Source organism: Sus scrofa, chromosome 1, assembly GCF_000003025.6.
Source record: "Sus scrofa isolate TJ Tabasco breed Duroc chromosome 1, Sscrofa11.1, whole genome shotgun sequence".
NCBI lineage: Eukaryota > Metazoa > Chordata > Mammalia > Artiodactyla > Suidae > Sus > Sus scrofa.
Window position 1 is genome coordinate 110,419,796 of NC_010443.5, and position 14,209 is coordinate 110,434,004.

The 14,209-nt window shown below is 39.6% G+C and overlaps 1 pseudogene across 1 annotated transcript; it reads right to left on the bottom strand.

Moving 5' to 3' along the window:
- On the bottom strand, window positions 13,160-13,696 carry LOC100520817 (annotated as a pseudogene). Its single transcript, XR_130284.4, has one exon. The product of XR_130284.4 is annotated as a 60S ribosomal protein L23a pseudogene (transcript).

A 14,209-nucleotide genomic window follows, 5' to 3' on the forward strand; every position in this document is an offset into this window, starting at 1 on the left:
TATTAAAAGTGGTAGCATATACAGCCTTCGTGCTAACTTTCCTTATTTGTACAGCAAGTTTCAGTCTGTGTGAGCCTTTCATAATGATGATATATATATATTTATTATATTTACATATGTATTAAATATTAATATATTTGTGTTATATATAATATATGTATGTATATATATATAACTTAATAACAATGCTCAGAGCTATCTTTTTTAAGAGTGTTTGGTAGGAGGCTGGCCTTCTAAACTCTCCTGTGAGAACAGGGATATAATCAAAAAAGGTCAAAAATTCACATACCAGTCAGAGGTCTATCAGGAGACAGAAAGCTACCAACTCTTTGAACAGAAAGAAGGTAATATAAAGATATAAATTTGTTAACCAAGTAACTGAGAAGGCAGAACAAGAACACTAAATTATCACAGAGGTAGCTACTTCAGGAAGTAGCTATCACCCCTGTAACTGGTATTATTAAATATACCAGCTGGTATTATAGGGCTGGTTCCATGAAACTGTAAAAGCTTGCAACAGGGACAAGCTTGAAACTTAGACCTCTGAGGAAGGGGTGCAGCTTGTCAGGTCTAGACTTTGAGCTCAAAGGTGGAGGAGCCCCTCTTGAGTCTAAGGAGGGGAGCTAGCTGGCTGATGCTGTCATCTCAAATGCGGCGAGGCTGGTTCTGCAAGTGTTAGCAAAAGAAAAAACTGGATTCAGATGCTGCTATGAGAAGTATTTGCTGCTGCCAACCCAAAGAAGTGCTGCTAAGGTGGCACAGAGTGAAAAAGGAGGAAACAAACAGGAAATTCCTCCTCCATCCTCCCTGTCTCCCACAGCGCCCTCTAGTGGCCAAGCGTATCAGGAGGCCAGGTTCTAGTCTCTGCACTGCAAACCCAATAAAAAGGGTGGGTTTAGAGCTGAGACACAGTAATTTAATAACTGGCACATGCCACTTAGTTTACCAGCCTCATGGATAGTCACTGGGTATACTGAAGTCTCTAACCAATTCAATGGAAAAGAAATCAGCTTCTCTTTATGTAACTGAGCATGCCTCAAACTGACAGAGGTCTTCTTACTCCCCTCCCCCTTCCCCAGTATAATGAAATATTAATGTAAAACCAAATGGGTTGAATCTGTACATATTGGCATAGAAAAATGCCCATCATGGATCACTTTCCCTCTATGTTAAAAGCAAAGATATTTATATAAAAATAGAGAAAAAGATTGAAGGCTATACATTAAACTGTGAACAGTGGTTATCAGTTGCCAGGGAGGGTATTAGTTATGGAGTTTCTTTGACTTTCTGCTATGCACTTATATAGCATTTGAATTTTAACATGGGTGTATATTATTTCATAATCAGAAAAAAATAACATCACTTTTGTGGTTAAAAAACACTGCCTATAAAAGACAGACTTCACAATTCTATCAGTGTTCCTGTTAATACATGGCACCAAAATGAATGTAGTATTTTTGGAGATAAGAAAAAAAGAAGGAAAGCAGTGTTTACTAAACACCTTCTACATGCCAAGCTGTTGGGAATGTGGCATACAGCATCCCATTTAATCTTTTTTTTTTAATTTAATTTTTACTTTATATTTGAGTATAGTTGATTTATGATATTGTATTAGTTTTAAGCATACAGAAAAGTGATTCAGTTATACATAGATCCATTCTTTTTCAGATTCTTTTCCCATGTGGGTTATTACAGAATACTGAGTAGAGCTTCCTGTGCTATATAGTAGGTCCTTATTGATTACTTTATACATAGTAGTGTGTATATGTTAATCCCAGACTCCTAATTTATCCCTTCTCCCAACCTTTCCCCTTTGGTAACCATAGATTTGTTTTTGAATTCTGTGAGTCTCTTTCTATTTGGTAAATAAGTCCATTTGTGTCACTTTTTTATGTTCCATGTGTAAGTGGAATATAGTATTTGTCTTTGACATACTTCACTTAGTATGATTATTTCTTGGTTCATTGATGTTGCTCCAAATGGCATTATTTCATTCTTTTTATGGCTAATATTCCATTGTATATATGTACCACATCTTTATCTGTTCTTCTGTTGATGGGCATTTAGGTTACTTCCATGACTTGGTAGTTATCATTAGTGATAATTAACATCGGGGTGCATGTATCTTTCAATTATGGTTTTCTCCAGATGTATGCCCAGGAGTGGGATGGTGGGATCATACAGTAGTTCTATTTTCAGTCTTTTAAGGGTCCTCCATACTTATTAACCACAGAGGTTGTACCAGTTTACATTCCCATCAACAATGAACAAGGGTTCCCTTTTTTCCCATACCCTCTTCAGCTTTTAGTGTTTATAGACTTATTGATGATGGTTATTCTGACCACTATGATGTGATCTCTCATTGTAGTTTGAATTTGCAATTGTGTGATAATTAGTGATGTTGAGCATCTTTTCATGTGTTTTTTGGCCACCTGTGTGTCCTCTATGGAGAAATGTCTATTTAGATATTCTGACCATATTTTAATCCTGTCGTTTAGTGTTTTTTGTTTTTGATATAAAGCTGCATGAGCTGTTTGTATATTTTGGAGATTAATCCCTGTTGGTTGCTTCATTTGCAAATATTTTCTCCCATTCTGTAGTTGTCTTTTCATTTTATGATTTCCTTTGCCATACAAAAGCTTTTAAATTTAATTATGTCCCATTTGTCTGTTTTCGTTTTTATTTTCATTACTCTTGGACGTGGATCCAAAAAGATATTGCTGCATTTTATGTCTGAGAGTGTTCTACTTATGTTTTCCTCTATGAATTTTGTAATATCTGGTCTTAAATTTAGGTCTTGAATACATTTTAAATTTATTTTTGTAAATAGTGTTAGAGAATGTTCTGATCTCATTGTTTTACATGTAGCTGTCCAGTTTTCCCAGCACGACTTACTTAACAGACTGTCTTTTTTTTTCCATTGTATATTTTTGCCTCCTTTGTTGTAGATTAGTTGATCATAGGTGCTTGGGTTTATTTCTGGGCTTTCTATCTTGTTCCATTGATCTATATTTCCATTTTTGTGCTAGTACCATCCTGTTTTTATGACAGTAGCTTTGTAGTATAGTCTGAAGTCAGGGAACTTGATTCCTCCAGCTCCGTTTTTCTTTTTTTTTTTAATTTTTTTCCCACTGTACAGCAAGGGGATCAAATTAGAAGTTAATTTTTTTTTGTCTTTTTGCCTTTTCTAGGGCTGCTTCCCACAGCACATGGAGGTTCCCAGGCCAGGGGTCCAGTTGGAGCTGTAGCCACCAGCCTACACTGCAGCCACAGCAACGCGGGATCCGAGCTGCGTCTGCAACCTACACCATAGTTTACGGCAATGCCGGATCCTCAACCCACTGAGCAAGGCCAGGGATCGAACCCGCAACCCCATGGTTCCTAGTCGGATTCGTTAACCACTGAGCCACGATGGGAATTCCTTTTTTTTTTTTTTTTTGTCTTTTTAGGGCCACACCCACAGCATATGTAGGTTCCCAGGCTAGGGGTCCAATCAGAGCTGTAGCTGCTGGCCTATGCCACAGCCACAGCAACACAGGATCTGAGCCGTGTCTGCAACTTACACCACAGCTCACAACAACGCCAGATCCTTATCCCACTGAGCAAGGCCAGGGATCGAACCTGCAACCTCATGGTTCCTAGTCAGATTCGTTAACCACTGAGCCATGACAGGAACTCCGTTTTTCTTTCTTAAGTTTGCTTTGGTTATTTGGGGTCTTTGGTGTTTCCATGCACATTTAAAATTTTTTGTTCTAGTTCTGAGAAGAATGTCATTTATAATTTGATAGGGATAGCATTGAATTTGTTGACTGCCTTGGGTAGTATTGTCATTTTTGACAGTGTTGATTCCTCCAATCCAAGAGCATGGTATATCTTTCATTTGTTTGTGTCATCTTCAATTTATTTCATCAGCATAACTTTTGGAGTGTAGGTCTTTTACCTCCTTAGCTTTATTTTTAGGTATTTTATTCTTTTTGATGTGATGTTAAATGAGATTGTTTCTTTAATTTCGCTTTCTGATCTTCCATTGTTAGTGTGTAGAAATAAAAGAGATTTCTAAGCATTAATTTTATATCCTCTGACTTTACCAAATTCATTGATGAACTCTAGCAGTTTTCTGATAGCATTGTTAGGATTGTCTAAGTATAGTATCATGTCATCTGCAAACAGTGACAGTTTTACTTAGCCTCCAATCTAAATACCTTTTATTTCTATTTCTACTTTTTTTTTTTTGTCTTTTTGGCATTTCTTGGGCCACTCCCGCGGCATATGGAGGTTCCCAGGCTAGGGGTCCAATCAGAGCTGTAGCCACCGACCTATGCCAGAGCCACAGCAATGCAGGATCCGAGCCGCGTCTGCAACCTACACCACAGCTCACAGCAACGCTGGATCGTTAACCCACTGAGCAAGGGCAGGGATCGAACCCGCAACCTCATGGTTCCTAATTGGATTTGTTAACCACTGTGCCACGACGGGAACTCCCTCTATTTCTACTTTGATTGCCATGGCTAGGACTTCCAAAACTATGTTAAATAAGAGTGGTGAGAAGGGACATCTTTCTCTTGTTCCTCATCTTAGAGGAAATACTTACAGCTTTTCATCATTGAGTATGATTTTAGTTGTGGGCTTGTCATATATGGACTTTATTATGTTGAGGCAGGTTTCCTCTTTGCCCACTCTCTGGAGAGTTTTTATCAGAAATGGGTTTTGAATTTTGTCAAAAGTTTTTTTGCGTCTGTTTATTTGATCATATGGTTTTTATTCTTCAGTTTTGTTGATGTAGTGTACTACACTGATTTGAGGATATTGAAAAAATCCTTGTATCTGTGGGGTAAATCCCACTTGTTCATGGTGTATGATCCTTTAAATTTATTGTTGGATTCAGTTTGCTAGTATTTTTTTTTTTTTTGAGGATTTTTACATCTGTGCTCATCAGTGATATTGGCCAGTAATATTCTTTTTTTTTTGGTATCTTTGTCAGTGTTGGTGGCTTTATAGATTGAGTTTGGGAGTATACCTCCCCCTGCAACTTTTTGGAAGAGTTTCTGTTTCTTGTTTTTTGGAAGAGTTTTCTAAATGTTTGATATAGTTCACCTGTGAAACCATCTGGTCCTGGACTTTTGTTTATTAGGAGTTTATTTTAAAATTTTTTTATTACAGTTGATTTACAAAGCTCTGTCAATTTCTGCTATACAGCAAAGTGACCCAGTTATACATTTATATACTTTCTTTTTTTTCACATTATCCTCCATCATATTCTGTTGGAAGTTTTTAAATCACAGATTCAATTTTAGTACTTTTTCATATTTTCATATTTCTTCATGTTTCAGTTTTGGAAGATTGTACCTTTTTTAGAATTTATCCATTTCTTCTAGGTGTCCATTGTATTGGCATATATTTGCTTGTAGTAATCTCTTAGGATCCTTTGTATTTCTGTGGTGCCATTGGTAACTTCTACTTTTTCACTTCTAATTTTATTGATTTGAGCCCTTTCCCCTTTTTCTTGATGAATTTGGCTAAAGGTTTATCAATTTTGTTTATCTTTTCAAAGACCCAGATTTTGGTTTCATTGATCTTTTTTCTTCATCGCTATTACATTTATTTCTGCTCTGATTTTATGATTTCTTTCCTTCTACTAACTTTGGGTTTCCTTTGCTCTTCTTTCCTCAGTTACTGTATGTGTAAGGTTAGGTTGTTTATTTGTGATTTTTCTTACTGCCTGAAGTGAAGTTATATTGTTATAAATTTCCCTCTTTGAATTGCTTTTGCTGCATCTCATAGGTTTTGGATCTTTGTGTTTTTGTTGTCATTTGTCTTTAGGTATTTTTTCCCTCTTTGGTTTCCTCAGTGATCCATTTGTTGTTCAGTAACATATTGCTTAGCCTCCATGTGTTTGTAGTTTTTACGGTCTTTTCTTGTAGTTGATTTCTAATCTCATAGTGTTGTGGTTGGACAAGATACTTGATTTGGTTTCAGTTTTCTTAAATTTATGGAGGTCTGCGTTGTGACCCAGCATGTGTTTTATCCTGGAGAATGCTCCATATGCACTTAAGAGGAATGTGTATTCTGCCATTTGCGAATGGAATATTCTATAACTATCAATTAGGTCCATCTGGTCTACTGCATCATCTAAGGACTGGGTTTCCTTAGTGATTTTCTGTGTGGATGATCTATCCATTGATGTAAATGAGGTGTTAATGTCCCCAACTATTATTGTGTTACTGTTGACTTCTTCTTTTACAGCTATTAGCAGGCCTTATATGTTGAGGTGCTGGCTCCTTTTTGAGTGCATATACATTTACAATTGTTATATCTTCTTTTTGGATTGATCATTATGTAATGTCCTTCTTTGTCTCTTGTAACACTCTTTACTTTTAAGTCTCTTTTGTCTAATATGAGTATTGCTACTCCAGCTTTATTTTGTTTTTCATTTTTATGGAATACCCTTTGCTACATCCTCACTTTCAGTCTGTATGTCCCTATTTCTGAGGATAGGTCTCTAGTAGATATATATCTACCTCTATCTGTCTGTCTGTCTGTCTGTCTGTCTGTCTGTCTATCTATCTATCTATCTATCTATCTATCTATCTATCTATCTCTATCTATCTATATCTTGTTTTGGTATCCATTGAGCCAGTCTATATGTTTTGGTTAGAGGTTTTAATCCATTTATATTTAAAGTAATTATTGATATATATGTTCTTATTGCCATTTTGTTAATAGTTTTGGATTTGTTTTTGTAAGTCTTTTTTCTTCCCTTCCTCTATTCTCTTTTCTTGTGATTTGATGACTACCTTTAATGTTGTGTTTGGATTGCTTTTTCCTTTTTTGTGTGTATCTATTATAGATTTTTACTTTACAGTTACCATGAGATTTTTATATTGTTATATACATATACACACACAAGATTGTTTTAAGTTGCCAGCCTTGAAGTGCATCTCTATATCCTGCATTTGTTCTCTTCTCTTTGCACAATTACTGGTTTTGATTTTATATTTATGTGTGGATGATTTCCTACCTTTACTCTTGTTTGCCTTTACTGGTGAGCTTTTTCATCATTTATAATTTTATTGTATCTGTTTGTGACCTTTCCTTTCCCACCTAGAGAATTTCCTTTAGCATTTGTTGTAAAGCTTGTTTGGTGGTTCTGAATTCTCTTAGTTTTGTTTTTGTTTCATTTTAGGGCCACACCTATGGCACATGAAAGTTCCCTGGCTAGGGGTTGAATTGGAGCTACAGCTGCCAGCTTGTTCCACAGCCACAGCAATGTGGGATCTGAGCTGCATCCGTGACCTACACTACAGCTCATGGCAGTGCTGGATCCTTAATCCACTGAGCAAGGCCAAGGATCAAACCCACATCTTCATGGATACCAGTGGAGTTCATTACCCCTGAGCCACAATGGGAACTTCCAAATTCTCTTAGCTTTGGCTTGTCTGTAAACCTTTTGTTCTCTCCATTGAATCTGAATAAGAGCCTTGATAGGTAGAGTATTCTTGGTTGTGGGTTTTTTCCTCTCATCACTTTAAATATATCTTGCCACTCCCTTCTGTACTGCAGTGTTTCTGCTGAAAAATCAGCTGATGACCTTATCAGTATTCCCTTGTATGTTATTTATTGCTTTTCTCTTATTGCTTTTTTTTCTCTTTGTCTTTAATTTTTGTCAGTTTGAATAATACATGTCTCGGCATGTTCCTACTTGGCTTTATCCTGCATGGAACTCTGCACTTCCTGGATTTGAGTAAGTGTTTATTTTCCCATGTTAGGGAACTTTATGGCTATCATCTCTTCAAATACTTTCTCACCTCCATTCTCTTTCTCTTCTCCTTCTGCGACCCCTTATAATACAAATGTTTGTGTGTTTAATGTTGTCCCAGAAGTCCCTGAGACTGTCCTCATTTCTTTTCATTCTTTTTTCTTTATTGTGTTCCATGGCAGTGTTTGCCACCAATCTGTCTTCTAGTTCACTTATTCATTCTTCTGCCTCATTTATATTGTAATTGATTCCTTCTAGTGTATTTTTTTCAGTTATTTCAGTGTTCTTCTGTTTGTTCTTTTAAGTCTTCTAGCTCTTTGTTAAACGTTTCTTAAATCTTATTCATCTGTGCCTCCATCCTTTTTCTGAGGTCTTGGATAATCTTTACTGTCATTACTCTTATTTCTTTTTCAGGTAGATTGCCTATCTCCACTTCACTTAGTTGTTCTTCTGGGGTTTTAGCTTGTTCTTTTATCTAGAACATATTTCTCTGCCATCTCATTTAGTCTAACTTTCTGTGTTTGTGGTCTCCATTCCTTAGGCTGTAGGATCATAGTTCCTCTTACTTCTGGTGTCTGCCCCATATTGGCTGAAATTGGCCCAGGGGCTTGTATAGGCTTCCTGGTGGGAGGGACTGGTACCTGCCCACTGGTGGGTGAAGCTGGGTCTTGTCTCCCTGGTGGGCAGGGCTCTGTCAGGGGGTGTGTTTAGTGGCATCTCTGGGCTTAAGAAGACTTTAAGCAGCATGTCTGCTGGTGGGTGGGTCTGTGTTCCCACCTTGTTGGTTGTTTGCCCCAAAGCATCCCAATGCTGTAGCCTATAGGCTTTTGTTTGGAGCCAGGTCTCTGTGCCAAAACAGTGACCTCAGAGAGAGCTCACACCAATGATTATTCCCTGGGGACTCCACCAGCAGTGTCCTTGCCCCGAAATGAGCCACTGCTGACCCCTTCCTCCACAGGAGACCCTCCAAGACCCACAGATAGGTCTGGCCCAGTATCTTATGGAGTCACTGTTTTGCCTCAGGTCCCAGTGTATGCGAAACCTTGTGTGTGCCCTCCAAGAGTAGAGTCTCTGTTTCTCCCAGTCTTGTGGATTCCTGTACTAAAGCCCCAATGGCCTTCAAAGCCAAATACTCTGGATGTTCCTTCTTCCAATTCCAGACCCCAAAGCTGGAGAACCTGACTTTGGGCTCATAATTCTCACTCTTATGGAAGAATCTCTAATATATAATCATTTTCCAGTTTGTGGGTCACCTACTTGACAGTACGGGATTTGATTATATCATGAAAGCACCCTCCTATAAACTGATTGGGGCTTCTTTTTTATCTTTTGATGTAGCATTTCTTTTTTGATAGGTTCCAATCTTTTTGTCAATGGTTATTCAGTAGTTAGTTGTGGTTTTGGTGTTTTTGTGAGAGGCAGTGAGCTTGTATCCTTCTATTCTGCCATCTTGTCTCCTCCAAAGTGCCACATTTAATTTTCTCATCAGTGCTCTATTATTCTAATTTTTCCAGATAAGGAACAAGGCTCAGAGCTATATGTAATTTCCCCAGTACTTAATAAAGAGGAGGCGCTACTGCAAACCTACTACACTCTACCAATTCATTATCTACCTTGTCAATATATTTTATATATGTATACTTTTTTTGTCTTTCTGCCTTTTCTAGGGCTGCTCCCATGGCATATGGAGGTTCCCAGGCTAGGGGTCTAATCGGAGCTGTAGCCTCTGACCTACGCCAGAGCCAGAGCAACATGGGATCCGAGCCGCATCTGCAACCTACACCACAGCTTATGGCAACGCTGGATCCTTAACCCACTGAGCATGGCCAGGGATCGAACCCTCAACTTCATGGTTCCTAGTCAGATTTGTTAACCACTGAGCCCAATGGGAACTCCAATATATTTTATATTTCTTATGTTTAATTTGTTCTTTCTATCTAATTTTTTTTTTAATATCCAAGGAATATCTTATTTTCCTAACATAGTTTAATGCTTTTCAGGGATGTTATGGGTCATCCCTCCCCCCAAAAAATATTCATACGTTGAAGGCCTAACCTGTAGTATCTCAGAATGTAACAGTATTTGGAAATACAGCCTTTAACAAGGTGAGTAAAATGAGACTGTTAGAGTGTACCCTAAGCTAACATGACTGGTATCATTATCAGAAGAGGAAATTTGGACACACAGAGAGACACCCAGGGTGCATGCTCATAGACTAAGGGGTGATCACATGAAGACACAGTGAGAGAGTAGCCATCTGCAAACTACAGAGAGAGGCCTTAGAAAAAATCAGACCTGCTGACACCTTCATCTTGGACCTCTAGCACCATAATAGTGAGAAAATTTCTATTTTGTTAACACCTAGTCTGTAATGTGTTGTTATGGCAGCCGTATCAAACTAATATAAGGAATTATCATCATTTATACTTGTTTTATTTAGCTACTAGTGTTCTGCATATAGCAGATCCTTTGTAAGTAAGTGGTTTGATTATTTATCACTTTGATCATCTTCCTTAAATTCATTTATTCAATGGATCTTATTTGAGTACCTCCCTGTGCCAGACACTGTCCTAGACTCTGGGGACAAACAGTGGCCAAAACAAGAAAAACCACTGTCATCATGAAGCTTAGATTCTACTAGGGGAAAAAAACAAGAAATGAGATAAATAAGTAATTATACACTACTTTAGATAGTGGTAAATAAGTAACATATATAATGTGTTAAATAGTGATAAATGTGAAGGAAAGCAAAAAAACAAAGCTAAGAAGAAGCTGTAGAATGGGAGAGGGGTTGTCCAGGGAAGACTCCATAAAGTAATGATGTTGGAATAAAGACCTTTATCACTGTTAGAATCAGATAACCCCTAAATCAGAAGGCAGTCTGGGATAGGTTTGCAAGTTCATTTTCAACTTCTCAGACTCCTAAAAGTCAGCAAACACATACTTCCTGAACTCTTCCAAATCCAAACCTGCATTGCAATAGGTCATTAGCAGCTAAGAGATACACAAGTCAATCCGAGAACTGTTTCTCGCTACAGAAAACTGATTACTCCCAGAGCAGCTTTTCTCATTCAGAAACACTCCCTCCCCCTGACCCCCTTTCAAAGCTTTATCCTGGTAATCATTTTTTAAAAAGACAGAAAAATGCCTAAAAGTTATTTCCATCCAGTCAAAAATGGAAATGGCTTTTAGCCTGTGTTTGCATTCCAACCAGAAAGGACCTACAGAGTCTTCTGTTTGCTCACACAGCTCATATTTAAACAGCAGTGGAAAACAGTAAAGGGTAGTAGTTGGAGAAGACCAGAGAGACTGAATCATTGCCAGGATTTACTGATTTGCTGGCTGACCTCGACTAAATCTCCTTAGCCTCTCTTTCTTGAAGCCATCGTTTCACACAATAGCAGGGATAAAGAAATTTACGGTTTTGATGTTGTTATCAAATGTTTAGAGCTTGGGGTTGGAAGAGACAAAAGCAGGCTGCTGTATTTGCATAGTGTTTTCATTCTCCTTCCTCTCTGCTCTGTTTTCTGTTGTAATCAATCCTGGACAGGCAGTTCTTCTCCCAGCCTTCACAGACCCCTGAGAGACAGGCTGCCTGTGACCTCTCTGGTCCTCTGCCTCTTTGGGGACAGCTGTTGCTCAAACCTGGTGGCTGTGAGCTAACAGTTAAGCCTGTGGCTGCCTTGACCTGCAGCATCCCCTTGTTTCAGCCACAATTTCAGCTTTATGATTCCTCTCTGTACCTGCAGGGCATTGTCAGTGGCAGGAAAGAAACCTGATAGACAGGAAGAAGTAAATGAATTTCACAGACTCCAGTGAGCCACCCTGGTCCCCTGGGAATAAATGGTATGTACAAAGGAGGCAGCTGCCCAGACAGGGATCTTCCCTTGGGCGGCCTCTCTTGGATACTGGTCCTGAGACTGGTGGGTGCAAATCTTCTGTATTCCTTAACTGCAAATGTGCTATACTAGTAGCTATGAGAAGCTCCCTTCTGGGCTCTGGAAACAGACAAATAAAGGTGGTACAAGGTGAAGAGACTCTTGGTAATTGAGGCCTGGAGGCTACTAGCAGCATCCCCATTCCGGCCCATTCCCAGCACCTCAATCACCCCTGCCAGATCCCCTTAGGATTCCCCCAAATGACAGATGGTGCTCCCGGATGGCCAATCGGCACAGATGTGATCGCAGCCTTTAGATTAAACAATAGCCCTTGCTGGCATGGACAGTAACCTAAATTTTTCCAATTATAAGTCCAGCAAATGCCACAGTCTTGGAGAGATGCCATTTCAAGGCCCCCATGGTCACTTTAAGGACAGAGGCACAGCACAGAGTAGAAGATGGAATAATGTATGAGAAAAGCCTGTGTGTTGGACCCAACTCCTTCACCAAAGAGCTGAACAGCCTTGGCCAAGTCAGTTCCCCCCTGCAGCCTACAGTGTCCTCATTCATACTGATTGTAACCATAGGTCTTCACAGACTCTAGTCCATGTGTAACGCACATGTCAGTTTCAGTACTGGCCCTTTGAGATCTACTAAAGCTCATTTGAAACTCACTTCACTTGGAATAAGACCTCCATCCTCAGAGGATCTGAGGGTTGAGAGTAGGAAGAGGAGAAGGCTCATGATCTTCCTTTCACCTCATCCTCTGAGTTCTTGTTTCGGGTTAAATTGCTCAGTTGATAACGCATGTGTGTGAATCTCAATACAGCATTTTACTTTCTCATTAATTGCCATCAATGAACAATGATGCCTACAAATTGCTTGCACACGCCCTTGTTTGGGAGGAAAACCTCAAACATCTAGGAGGAGAATGAGGGAAACCTTAAAGACTTGACCTTGCATATCTGGCTACTTGAAAGTCCATCCCTGCCAACCTGGGCTCCGGGCTCTGGCCACATGGGTGGGACCTCTTCTCCCTCCCCTCTCCCATCTTCCTCTCAGGACTAAAAGGAAATCCTCTCACTGTCTATGCAGAGCAGTTAATTTCCTGTTCTGCCCTTGTCTTTCAGTTTCACTTTATCTTTTTAGACTTTGTTCTGGAAGCTGTATAGTTTTACTTCGAAATGGCCCAATGATGTATTTTCCTCAGTGTAGTTTGTTCCCTTCTAAGAGGAATTGGGATGCTAGCTGTTATGTTAACACACACACTAAATCCCTCCAGTCGTGTAGATCCTCAGCATTTCAGTCTAAGAAGAAGTGGTTGAGCCCCTGTTGTGCTTGCTATGGGGGCTGCTCACTGTGGAATCTAAAAATTATATGTCCAAATTGGCACCTACTCAGGTGGGAAAAGAAGATTAAAACACACAGAGAATTGATTATAATTAACTAGCAAGATATATGCTGGGAGAGGTTAAGAAAAGGAAGGACCAACTTGATACTGGAGGATCTTCACAGATGATAAATCTTTTTTTTTTTTGCATTTAGTGATGACTTTTATATTTAGAATTAGCCAGCTGGACTCAGTTTAGATGATCCCAATTTTGTTAGCAACATCCAAAGCATCATAGTCAGGAGCTAGTCGAAAATATGCCTTCTTCTCTCCATCAGGCCTGATCAAAGTGTTGACCTTAGCCACATCAATGTCATAGAGCTTCTTTACAGCCTGTTTAATCTGGTGCTTGTTGGCCTTGACATCCACAATGAACACAAGTGTGTTGTCTCTGTCTTCTTCATGGCTGACTCAGTGGTGAGGGGGAGCTTGATGATGACATAGTGGTCAAGCTTGTTTCTCCTAGGGGCGCTTTTCCGAGGATATTTGGGCTGCCTTCTGAGTTGCAGTGTTTTGGGCTGTCGGAAGGTGGGTGATGTCCGGATCTTCTTTTTTTGTGGCTGTGGATGCCTTTCAACGCTGCTTTCTTGGCCTTCAAAGCCTTTGCTTTGGCTTCGGCTTTGGGAGGGGCAGGGGCTTCCTTCTTTGCCTTTGGCACCATCTTCGTGAAAAGGAGATGATAAATCTTGAAAAGGGCCCCCAACTGGTAGGCTGCTTGCACCAGATAAATACTTCTGGAGAATTAGGCCATTTTCAAACTCTAAGAAACAGAGCTACCACCCTCTGAGAGGTGGCATACTGTTTGAACATTCAATCCTGTTGGGAAGTTCAGCTTGAGCCCAGGTGCGATTCCTCCAAGATAGCGATAACCCTGATCCTCACCTCATTTCCTTCTGTTCTCCCTCTGGGGGAGCACTTACTATTAACAAGGCCCTATTGTAGGCCCAAATCCCTGCCCTCTTGGAGCTGTATTCTGGATAGCTCAGTCGTGGGACTGGTGGATTTGTGCTGGAATTCATCTACCATTAGGAATAGGCACCTTGAGTCTAGTTGGTGAGCCCAGGTGCTTGGGTCCATGGCACCCATTGGTGAGAGCATGCCTGAGGGCAGGGTATAGTTCATGAGTATAGACACTGAGAAAAATGAAGATATAAGCCCAGGGCTTCTTAAGCAGCAAGTAGGCAC